Raw genomic sequence first — 12,270 nt, 5'->3', positions numbered from 1 at the left:
CTAAGAAAACACAATTTTTATTTTATATAGCTTGGTGTATAAACATTTAGGGAATCCTACATGTCACTTTCTAGTGAGGGATTTTCTGATGTCTCTGATATATGCTGGAATTAGCATATATCAAGGGATCACATTAATAGGGTATTGTGCCAGCGAGGACATTAGTAAGGTCTTTTTGGTGGCTGTTTCAATCAAATCTACAGAAAGACAATGTTTTTGAGTCTTCTGACATTTCATGTCCTGTACTGCTCTGCCAGATTTGGTTGATATTGTCCACTGTGTTTGATAAGAGGCTAAAACTAAATAGAAATCCACAAATGTGTTGTGTATGTACTGTGTATGCATGGGTAAGCTTTCTTTCCTTAGGAATATGGGCTACTGAGAAAAATCCATTGGAATTTTCAAGTAGTGGTAGCACAGTGAGTTTTGTGTGGTTCCTTTGATTGCTAAAAGGCTATTTCTGTGCATCTTTCAGGAGTTAATACAACACCATCCTCATGCTTGATTGTGCATTGTTTCTATGAAACAAAGTGCTATAAAAGTGGGACCTGAAACTCTAGTGTGTATAAGCACAAACAGCCAGCTGGAAAACATAAAGCCTTGGTCTCCTAGGAGGAAACTGATGTGTGATACCTGAAAGGTCATTCATAGGCCTAACTGTCTATTTTTTTTTCCCTTCTTGATTTGTTGTGCAGTTTATACGTGTTGAGACATGCAAAGAATCAGTTAGGAAGTATTTGACTGGAAGAGTTTTTTGAAAGAGAAATATGTATTTGGAGAGGATGTCAGTGTTGAGCATCAATATGTGAAGGACAAAAGGTAAGGTTATGTTTAAGCTTCTGGGAGGAAAAAAAAAGTTTTCTGAACCTCACAGTCCGGGGATGACACACAATTAAATGAGTTACTCATCTAGAAGATGAAATTTTAGGAATGGAAGCCTGTAGCTTCCAAAACTAGACTAGTGTGACTAGGCAGGCAGAAGAGTGACATCTAATTGTGTGCAGTATCAGTAATAAATGCAAGGTGATTTGGCAAGCAGAATTTTATACTGGAAAAAATAGTATGAAGATACAGTTAAAGAGAACAGGTAAGTGTTTATATACAGATTTTTACTTCCCATAGTGTAACTGTGATGACTTTTTGACTGGTTATATTTGTTGTTATTAGGAAAGGTTGAGCCATTTCAAACATTTTGGGGCAAATGTGTACTAGCTATACATTCTGCAGAAACATCTGGCACTTGAGTATGGTTGTGCTGTGTATTTATAATGTTGGTTCATTTATTACAACAAAGGCAGATGTGAGCCTGTACTGTGGGGAAGCACACAGAGGCACTGCTTGCAAAGATAAAGGCTATTATCCAGGTAAGGTGTTCTGTTGGAACTTTTTTGCTCCCACTTCCCAGACCGATGTGCATTTGTTCTGTGCAGCAGAGATAAAATACTATGAAATCAGTGAAGACAAGGGCACTAGGAAAAAAGTATGTGATTTTTTAAAAATTCTTTTTTTTTTTTTCCAAATTAATAGTGATTTTGTCTACTTAAATGATCACGGGTTGAGAAAAATTGCCCCCTTTTCCAGCAAATCTTACACCTCATCCTTGGAAAACCTGAGTCATTTTCAAAGGTCTTTTACAAAGACAAGGTGTAACCAATGCATGCTTGTAGAATATTTGAAATGAAAGATTTGGAAAGGCAGCTGTGTGACTGATAATATAAAGCCAGGTTTGTTTTTCTCTCTGAGAAGTGTAATATTTCACTGTCACTTCAATGCTTCTTTAGAGTTCCCACACCAGGGTGTCTGTGCTGTCATACCCTTGTTTGTTCTACCTGCCCTACCAACTCCAGCCCAGGTTTCCAATGCCTGTATTATCCAGAGAACTTAGAACAGAAATAATTGAGGGTAATTGTAGGGAAACATCAGAGAGTAGACAAGTCACAGCCTGCTTCCTGTGTAGGTTCCACTCAGTATTTTTCTACATTCAACTTCTCTGGACCCCTGGGTTTCAGTAGTAAATTTTGAACAGCAGAGAAGATGCCCTTCTAAAGGGTGAGGATATTTTCCTGCGTATAGGATTCCTGTACATCTGAAGTGTAAGGGTTTTGATGTGCTTTTTCTTGTGTGGGATGTGGGGTTTTTTTTGGGGGAAAACAAGTTTTTTTGGGTTTTCTTGTTGTTTTTTGTGTTATCATTATTGGTTTTTTCTGGTTTTGGCTTCAAGCTTATGTGTGAAAGATTACATTTAATTGGAATTTTTGTCATCTAATAGGAGCCTTTTATTTTAAACATAACACACCTATTGCTGTTTTGCTAAAACCAGAGTATTCAGAAGCAGGATGGAAGAGGATGAAGGGGAAGGAAAGGAGAGATGTTTTATGCACAAATACAATAAATGTTCCATTCTACTTGTGTTATTAGCAAAGCTGATTTCTTTGGAGCCGAATAATACTTTGAAGAAGCCACAAAACCATTACCACTGTTTTTTTATGAACTACCTTCAGGAAGGTAGTTCTGAAATCCTGTACAACTTTTGAGACTTATCTGTAACCAGCTGACTGAAGTATCTAAACAGAGATTTCACATTCAGTATTTGAGGATGCTCTGCCATGCCCTTCAGGACCTGGTCCCAGGGATGTTTGCAACCTCTTGTCTGGATGAATATGAGTCACTTATTGGAGTTGAATATGCAGATCTTCTGGATTCTGCACCTAATGCAGTAGCATACCCTCTTTGCCTCACAGTGTATGCTATGCTGGCTTTGAATCAGCTTCCAGTAACAGTTTCAGGGTTTGCTTTTGATTTTGAAAGCAGCTAACAAATAAAAGATCAGCATCCATCTGTGTATTCTTGATCTGTACTTGGCTGGGACATGATGAGCAAGAGAAAGCCTCTAAGAAGTAAGAAAAACTCAGAAGAGAGAAGAACCCACTTCAAAGTAAACTGAACCAATCAAGCTGATACAGAGCCAGAATGTAGTTTAGAAATACTGAAAAATCTTCCTCTTGCAGAATTTCGTCTCTACAAAATATTAGCCTGCCCTTTTACTCCATGGATCCTTTCCAAGCCACTAAATAAAGGCTTTAAAAAAAAAACCAACACTATAACTGAACCTTAGAGGAAAAGAAAATACCATGAACAGACTCTCCAACATGAAGCACATACATCTTCAGGGCAGTTCCTTACTAAAGCCAGGGTAAGGTGGTCAGCTGGTACTGGGAGCTTTCACCTTGATTCCGTAATGCCCAGTTGACACTTCTTTTATGCAGACTTCTTTTTGTGAGAGCTCTTTCTCTGTCTTGGTCACTGATAGTACATCACTGAGAGAGAGTGATTTTGCAGTTGTAACACATCTTAAGGTGTACTGGTATGTCTGTAAAGAAAGAAAGAAAGGCTTCATGTGGGTGACTGTGGAATTGAAGGGGCAAGACAGCTTTGCCAATGCTAGTGGCGGCGTGGCTTGTTCGTGTGCCAGGGTGGCCTGTTGTTTGGTGGGAAATGCAGTGTCAGGCAGCATTTGTAGTGCTGCAGTAAAAATCCAGAGATTAATATCCTTTAATTTTTTTATATATTTTTTTTAAAAAGCAGCTTTCAGCAATTTAAAGAGAGGAGTTGGAATGTGCCTGGCATGCTCAAAAAGCACGCGACTAAAACTGTAGCTGCAACACTGGCATTGTTTGTATTTAAATACCAAAAAAGCTGGAAGTAGGCAATGCCAGACTTTGCTCCAGGGACACTCAAATGGTTTTGCCTCACAGTCAGCAGTAGTGTAACTGTTACTGGGATGATACAGTTTTGTTTCATGTAGCCTTCTACAGAGTTGGGAATGTGTTCCTGCTGACTGTGTTCATAAATATGCCCATAAATATGAGAAATTTGCTTTTGTGGTTTGATTTGACATTCCCTGGAGCCTTTAACATTGTATATCCTTACTTTAGTGGAGTTTTTATTCACATTGACTTTTATGGTGCATGTGTTGAATATTATAGGAGGTGGAAAGAAATACAAAGTGCTGAAATGAGAAGTTGTACAGGACTACAGTAGAGTCTCTGAAATCCCAAGTTTAACATGTGGCATCTTCTGAGGAGGACTGTTTTGAACAAAGCTCTGTAAAAATGTTTGCTGCATGCTTGTGGTGGTGGTACCTGGAAATCCATGAATGGGACAGTGCTGTTCCGGGTGCTTTAGACACCGTGAGTAAGAGACAATCCCTGGCCTAAAAATTGTAACCACTCGATTATGCAAGATGGCTAAGAAGAGGAAGGACATCCCATTTGTGATAAGACAGAGAGATTGATATTTTCCTGAACTCAAATTTAAATTACTCTGAAAATGGGAAAAAATAAATTCTTTCCCCTCTCTTGGTTCAGTACCTAAATAGCAAGACATCTTGCTGCAGAGCAGATCCTCTGTTAATGAGAGATACTAGCTCTGGTGAAGGAAAACATAGTTTTCAAATGTCTTGTCACTGCAATTTGAAAGACAAGAGTACAATTCCCAGCCCTGCAGTTGGTTTTCTGGGTAATTTCAAGCCTTGCTTCTCACTTGCTGCCCCACAGGGAGAAGGGAAGGATCTTGGAGTGAAACCAGTAAGAAACCAGTAGGTACATTTGGTGTGAGTTCTAAGTCATCTTCTTTTCATACTGCTACTACTATCAAGCTTTTCAAAGTCTAGATGAAGAGGTAACCACAATGCTTCTGTGAAAAGAAAAGGATTGGGTAAAAGGGCAACACTGGAAGGTACTTTCACAGATTGGAAATGGATGTGGTAGAAGTCTCCTTCTGTCAAAGTCAATGGGAAAGCTTAATCAGACTTCCTGAAGAGCTATTTCAGCACCAAGATGGCAAAGGAAATCACACTTCAGGATGGAAGATCTAATGCATCCTTCCCCTTGCTAACCCTTGATGTTGGGAAAAGAGGATGTGCTGATACAGCCAAACAAACTTGATCATAAAAACTTAGGTAGGTGCTCAAAATCCATGAGATACAGGGGAGGGTGGGGTGGGCAGAGAAGAGGAAAAGATAGAAAAGTGCCTTGATGATGGATACAAATTATTTGTTTTAAGCAGAAGTGCTTTGTTACAATTGCATGGTGCCAGGAACAGACCCTATAATAGAAGTGTTAGTATGTTACAAGGAGTGGCAGTGTTGCTCTTTGCCTGATCACTCCTCTTTCCAGGCTGTTCCTGGTCAGAACGCAGCAAATCTGACCTTGGTGGTGACTGTAGAGAGGATGGAGAGTTGCTGGTCCCTGTGTTTGGTGGCCTGCTGGATTTATAACACAAACCCCTTTATGTGTGAGAGCTTTAGGGCAGCCTTGTCTTCCACTACTATTTGAAGCCCAGCCCACACAGGTTTTAAAAAAGGAACTGACCTAAAAAAGGAACAAAAGTTTGTCTGTCAGTGTGGGTTAGCAAAGTCTGTGGCTGACATGATGTGTATTTCTTGAGTAAGGGTAACATTGGGTATTGTTTGCAGTGCAGTGAAAAAGAAATTGTTTCTCTTACCATCAGCTGCACTGTAAAATTACTTTCTTTTCCCTAGGCTGTCTCTACTTTGTCAGGCTCTTACCTGGCCTGGTTGGAGACTTAGTCTCATGTTTATTCCTAGATATGGAGCTCTCATCGCTGTTACTTATTTGTGCAAAAGTTGGATTGTTTTTCCTCCACCCTGCTGAAGAGGTAGTTTGAGTGAAAAGGAAGGGTGTTTGGGAGTTTGTTCACAAGATGGCACTAGCCGCTAACCGGTGCCGCCTTCCTTTTAACCCTAACGCTGAATCGTCTTCACCTTTAACACAGTAGTAGGTAATGATTAGATATAGACAGGCCAGAGTCTTTTCTTATATGCAGTTAAGTCATCATTTTGTGTACCTATGTAGCTCTTGGATCTTGACTTTAATCGAAAGTATAGCTGCATCTCAGAGATATTTGTGATTTAGAGGGAATGTTCTTAGCACAATGTGAGGAAGAGCAAGATGAACTACTGTGACTGTTAATGGCAGCTAAGATCCTAATTGCCTCTACCCATGAGGCAATAATCTGTTGCATTGACAACTTGCTGTTTGTTTCTGAGTCCCACTAAACTGTTACCTTAGAAACCGCAGTGACTTCAGACACAGATTTCCAAGTGCTGTGCCTTAAAACAGTATTTAACTCCTCAAAAATATTAGACAAGTTTCTGTTTACACGAACTGCTCCTGTTCTCTTCCCACTTTTGTTTTATAGATGAGCTGCTCTCCAGTTGAGCAGCCATTCAAGCAGAGCTGCATGAGATGCCTGTGACCAGAAAGGCTGTGTGTCTCATTAATTACTTTGTGAAGTCAGCTGTAGTTTAGTTTGCCATTTGACAGTTTCTCCTTCTTTAGTAATCCCCATGTTGTCTCCAGCAAGTCCTTCTCATTTCAAGGGAAAGAGGAAGAATAGAATAAAATTATATCTTGCTGACTTTATATCTCACTTAAGCTTTGTGTGTTTAGTAGAATCCGTTACCAGGCAGCACTAATAAGCTACATGTAAAATTGCCTCGACTGCTTTTTATGCAACAGTAATTCTTTTGGATATTAAATACTTGAATTAGTGTAAATACTAATTATCTGCTGGTGCAGGAACCAATTTGTAAAAACACAGCTCCTCTCCTCACCTTTCTTACGCTTTCCCTTCTCTATAATTTAGTGCTGGCTTGTCCTTGCTTTTTGCTTAGGTGAGTGGGATCTACAACCCAAAAATAAAGAGCTACGTGGAAAGGCTTCTTGGAGTGAAACGTGTCACCCAGCAAAAGGCAGAGGCTGTATCCTAGATGGTTCCTTCCCAGGAAGTGGATGATAGGCAGAAGTGGAGCAGACTGAGAGCTGCTTTTTCCTACTTCCCGGGACAGTGGTGAGTGGGACTAAGGGGTGTGTTCAGCCCAGGGGAAGCATTGCAAAGGACACTTCCCACAGGCAACCTCTTCAGGCACACTTCTTTCCTGGCCCCTCTCTGGGCAGTATGCTTATCTGCTAAGTAGCCTTGTGGGCTTTCTTGCTCAGAGCCTAATTTATCACCACAGGCCTTATCCTACAAAGTACTGAGTTGTGGCATCAGTTTGTACTGCCTTCCATGGGGCATCTCACAGGCCTTGAGACATTTAAAGAAGAGGTTCCTTTGATGGGGAACTGCAATAGGGGTTTAACAGTGCAGCACTGGAGTCTGATCACATCGTATTACCTTTCCTTACCACTCCACCAAACTTATCCTGATTACCACATCCTCTCTAAATAGCCAGTGATCAAAAAGAAAACATGTCACTGTCATGTCAACATTCATGTGTCTGTACAGGCTGAGAGAGCAGCAGACCCAGAGGCAGAGCCAGCTGAGAGAGTACTGGTGCAGCTGGGTAGGACAGGTCTTCTCTTACTGGTTAGCACAGGCAAATGGAGTGTCTGACACTCCCCATTTAGGTCAGAATTGTGTTCTGCCTTGCCATCTCTTTTCTGTAGACACTGAAAGACCAATGGAGCAGGGATGTTGAGCAACATCTTGGACCATGGTGTTTCTGTTGGCAGGTTGGTCTGTGTCACTGCCTGTGTCTCTGAGGACACTAGCTCACAAGGGAGAAGGATGAAGCTGGATGCTTGCACCAAGGTGGGTGCTCAGGCTCAACAGTCATACAGCCTGCAAGAGGGGTACTAAAACTAGCATGTGCCTTATGTTCTATGGGTTGGATGATCCTGGCACATACTTATTGAGGCTGCATCCAATATACAGCTAGAGGCAACGCCATCACCCCAGCCTTCCTGCTCCCTGCCTTTCTAGCACTCTGTACCACCAGGCAGGACAGTAGAATCACTCAATTTGTATCCAGGATGTGCAGTGCTTTGTTCAGCTCCTCATAGCCTCTTCTTTTCTGCCGTGTTCCCAGCATGAAACTGGGAACAAAAAGCATCTAGCAGCCTACATCGTGGTCGCTCCTTCCTCTCTTCATCAAAGTTGAATGGAAGCACGACTGTTCTGTGTTGAAACTAATCGGTGGTCACAGCTGCCTCTCAGGCTGTGCTGGAGCATTGTACCCTGAGAAACCATGGCACAAGCAGTTGGAATTGGATGCTGCACTATGCAGTGGCTCACGTTGTGCCAGGCTGAGCAGTTAGGGCTCCTCCACTGAATAAGCCAGACTGTGGCCAGGCTTCCTGGCAGGGTAGGACTATTGTATGGCAGATGGTGCATGGAGTATAATGGACTAAGAAAATATTCTGAGTGGGGAGAATGTCACAGCTAAAAATGCCACCACAGCTGACGTTCTCTGGAAAAGCAGAGGCCAACTGAAAAAGCCTTTTATGTAGACAGTGTGTACCAGCAAAAATGAAGACAGTCATGAGATTATTTTTTTTCCTCCTCACATTCTGAATCAGTTGATGTCTCTTAGAATGTTGAGGCATGCTTCACCCTCCATGACATTAACCAAATAAAGATAAGAGGGGAAGGTGGGTCCTTTGGTTTTTGTTGTTTTTTTTTATATAAGTTGTGAATACAGAATGAAAATGCAAACAGCACCAGCTTTTTCCATCAGGGAAGCGATCATCATTCCTGATGAACTGCCATACTCTGACTGGGATCTGAGACAAAGCAATCAGAAAAAGATTATTACTAGAGATCACAAAACTGTCTGGTTATACTGATCAATAGTAATTTGCAAAGCAGAGGAAAACATCCAGATCAGTTTAGGAAACATATGAAGGCTGAACAACTGTCCAGTACTCTGGAGATACTAGAAAATGAAAGCTACAGACTTATGAGTAAGAAGATCAAATGCAGAAAGGCTCAAAACTGTTCTCAAGAAACAAAATGTGGTGATGCAGAGACTCTGGTGAACATAGTGAGCCAGGACAATGCAGCATTTGAAAAAGGGTACAAGAACACCTATGGGTTCTATTATTTGCAAGTGGCAGCAATCAGTGTAGGTGAGAGTGATGGGCTGGGTTCCCTAACAGATTTGTATCTCTGAGCTTGTATACCAAGACTAGCCAGGGCTAACTGGCTGCTGGTTGTGGTTCCACCCCTGTCACGCTCTGTTAAGGATGTGAGAAAAGGACCAGAGGGAGGAGGGCTCTGGTTTTCCTTGAGGCTGGAGTTTCTTGGCTGTGTTTGCTTGCTTTCAGCTCTGTGGTTCTCTCAGGCAGGAGTGTAGCCTGGGTGTCAGACTGGGCTGAGAGCTGCAGGCAGTTGGTGGTGACTCCCCTCTTGTTTTCCCAAGCATCCCTAGCTGGCTTAAGGCTCTTGGTATAACATACCATACTGCAGTGGGAGGCTCAAACTCTGAGTCAGTATAAATAGTGAGGATTGCTTAGTTGGCAAGACCTGGCTTTAGCTCTCAAGACAGCTTTCATTGTCTTGCTCTGAGTTCCTCAAGCTCCTACAGGAAAAAAAAAAAAGAGAAGTTGTTCTTCTGGCCTTACAGTAGAACCAAACACAGCACAAGGCAGGCAAAAGCCCTCCTTGGACACTGTTAGAAAAGAAAATAAGTAAGGAGTGTGGAAACAAGGTTTTGTGTGTAACCTCAGTTCTCTATGCTGTCTTCCCAACATGCACCCCACTTTCATTGTTTTCCTTTGTCTTTTTTCTTGGACTCCTGGTCCAGGCTATTGTAGTACAAACTCAGTTCTCATTAACAGAAGTACAATCTCAGTTTGAGTTACAGTGCTTGAAACACTGGCACAAATAAGGTAGTACAGCCCCCCTAAAACAAAGCTGTAGTGTTAATGTATTTTAAGCCATTTTGTTGAGAGGAGGAAGATGTAACAGGAGGAAATTTGTCTCTACTATGCAGAGGCTGCAGCATTCCCTTCTGCCACCTGCAGTTCTTGTAGGTAAAGAGGTGGGAAATGTACCATGTTACCTGGAGTCGACAGCGGAAACCTATTTAGGATTTATTGATTTAAAATCTCCTGGAATTTCTGCATTTTAACAGAAATATTTCACAAAACTCTGCTGCATTTCATGTGTGTCCCTCTTCAGTGCTTGCAGCTTTTAAAGGTGTCCTAGGTATAATGCACACAAAATATATTCTGGATACCATGGACAAGAATGCATGCATGGAATGACTGCTAGTGTTTGCAGGAGAGGAATCTATGTTTGTAGGTGTGTTAGAAACACTGAGAAGAGAGAGCTGCTCATCTGAGAAACCACACAGGACTGCAGACTCTAAAGCAAGCTGCGTGGCAGGTAAAAGCAATCAGTGTCTTTTGAACTCACTGCTGACTTTTTATTGCTTGTCAGCCTGCGTGTAGTACAGCTATGAGGGCCTTTTCATACCTCTTTTGGAAGAAAGAGTAGTTTCAAAATTGAAATTTTATTTCTTTCTATGCATGCATTTTCCTCCTTCAGGACACACAGGTGTTTCTTTGCTGTCTCTGTGTATGCTATTACAATCTTCCATTTCAGTGCTTGAGGCAGGGGTGGCAGCAGCAGCCCTGGCTCTCACTCAGGTTGTGGCAAGAACAGGAGGAGGTTTCTGGCAGATCACACACTTGTTCTCCACCTCTGTTTTGAAACAGGCAGCAGGATGTCTCTAGCCATCGGCCCTCCGGTTAGACCGTGTAGATTTGTGAAAATATCAATTTAAAGCACCTGGCAGAAACCCATGATTTAGTAGAAAGGTATTTCTTTGCACTTACTAAATTATTGCAATTTATTCTTGCAGTTCTAAAAATAACCTTTCTCTACAGAGCTTCAAAAATACCCACCTACTATTCCTTTCCTACTTTTCCCAAGCAGTTTCTTGTTGTGAATTACAGAATACAGCTCTCTTAAAGAAAGTATTTCTATTTTTCTACTCTAATTGATGTACTTTGTTGTGAAATCAGACTGTAAATGTGTAACTCCTGAAAGCTGGAAGAAAGCAAATCGAAGTCAGGAGTCCAAATTTCAAAGTTTTGTTTATGTACATTTGTCTTACCTTTTACAGATCAGGATTGTGGAGCAGTGGGAGGGTACACACTGATAATGTTCCAGAGGAGAGTTCTGAGCTTTGAATTTGGCATTCATCACCAATGTCTAAAGTTCCTAAAGTTTTCCTTATTTTTAAGCCGTTCCTTCACTTTGTCTGTAGTCAGCTTATCATAAAATTAGGAAACACATTAGCCACACTTCTGTTATCAAAGTGATTCCATCAAAGCCTGATTACAGTATTTCCTAAAATCAGATCCTGTAAGTGAAGTCTGCAGTATCTGTTTTCATCAGGAGAAAAAGCATCGCTCTCTTTTTTGAAGGAGGATTGATCTGACTCTGCACACTTGGATACCAATTAGGAGCAAATTCTCACTGTAAAAGCACAAAGAAGCGTGGGTGGAAGGTTGTACATCTCTTTAAAAAGGAACTGAAATAATACCCTTTTCACAAGCATGTTGATCTTACCACATGAATCACAGAACATACAGTATCTCGAAAACAGGCTTTTGGGTGTGGGGAAGGTGCACCTGAAAACAAGCCTTTCATAAATGAAAGGGTGCTGTGCTGCTCTGCCCCAGCAGTGGATTACTGTGTTAAGTACCAGTGCAATGCCCTTCTTATAGAGGAAGGTGTGATATGCAGAATTTCTGTAACTTCTTCTGTATTTTTGGTAGATAGTCTTGTTTCCTCTCAAGGCAGCTGCAATTACTGTAACGCTGCGTAGATGGTATCATTAACTTAAAAGGAGCTTAGAGTGATGTTGCTGTGTCACACGTGGGTGTAAGGTCTTGTAAATCCTGTGGGAGATGTAGGTATTTGAGTCTTGGGCGTGCTCAGCTGTGTTGCCTTCATCTCCAGCCTTGTGTGTGACTGGGATGGAGGGGAGGCCACAGTGTTACAGTGAAGACAGGAAAGGTTTAGGAACCAAGGTTGAAGGTGATTTACTCTCAGTAACTTCATACTGTGGCCCTTCCTCTATCCTGTAGTTGGGAGCCAACCTCGTACCCTGCCACGTGATGCAACTGGTGAAGCCTTGCATGTTGGACTGAAAGAAGGTAGGAAAATTTTTCATCTGTGTGCCCATGGGCTTAGATGGGCAAGCAAAGTCGCAGTGTGCGGGTGGCTCTGCAGCAGTTGTCTGTGGACATGCTCCCGTCCTTGGGGAAACGTGGGGGGAATTTGAGCTAACTTTGCCATTCTGAGTGTCTTTGTCTGTACAAAGAGGGTTGTGCTACAGTATATCATGTAGGCAAGGCATGACTAAACCTCTTACTTGTGTATCGTGACATTGTTCTTGCTGCTGGGAAGGCTACAGGCAATCCTTCTGCTCCCTGAGTGACCCAAAGGAGG

This window comes from Gallinula chloropus (assembly GCF_964237585.1).
Source record: "Gallinula chloropus genome assembly, chromosome: 2".
NCBI classification, from domain to species: Eukaryota; Metazoa; Chordata; class Aves; order Gruiformes; family Rallidae; genus Gallinula; species Gallinula chloropus.
The sequence above is the reverse complement of the archived record's forward strand: the minus strand, read 5'-3'. Positions refer to the sequence as shown.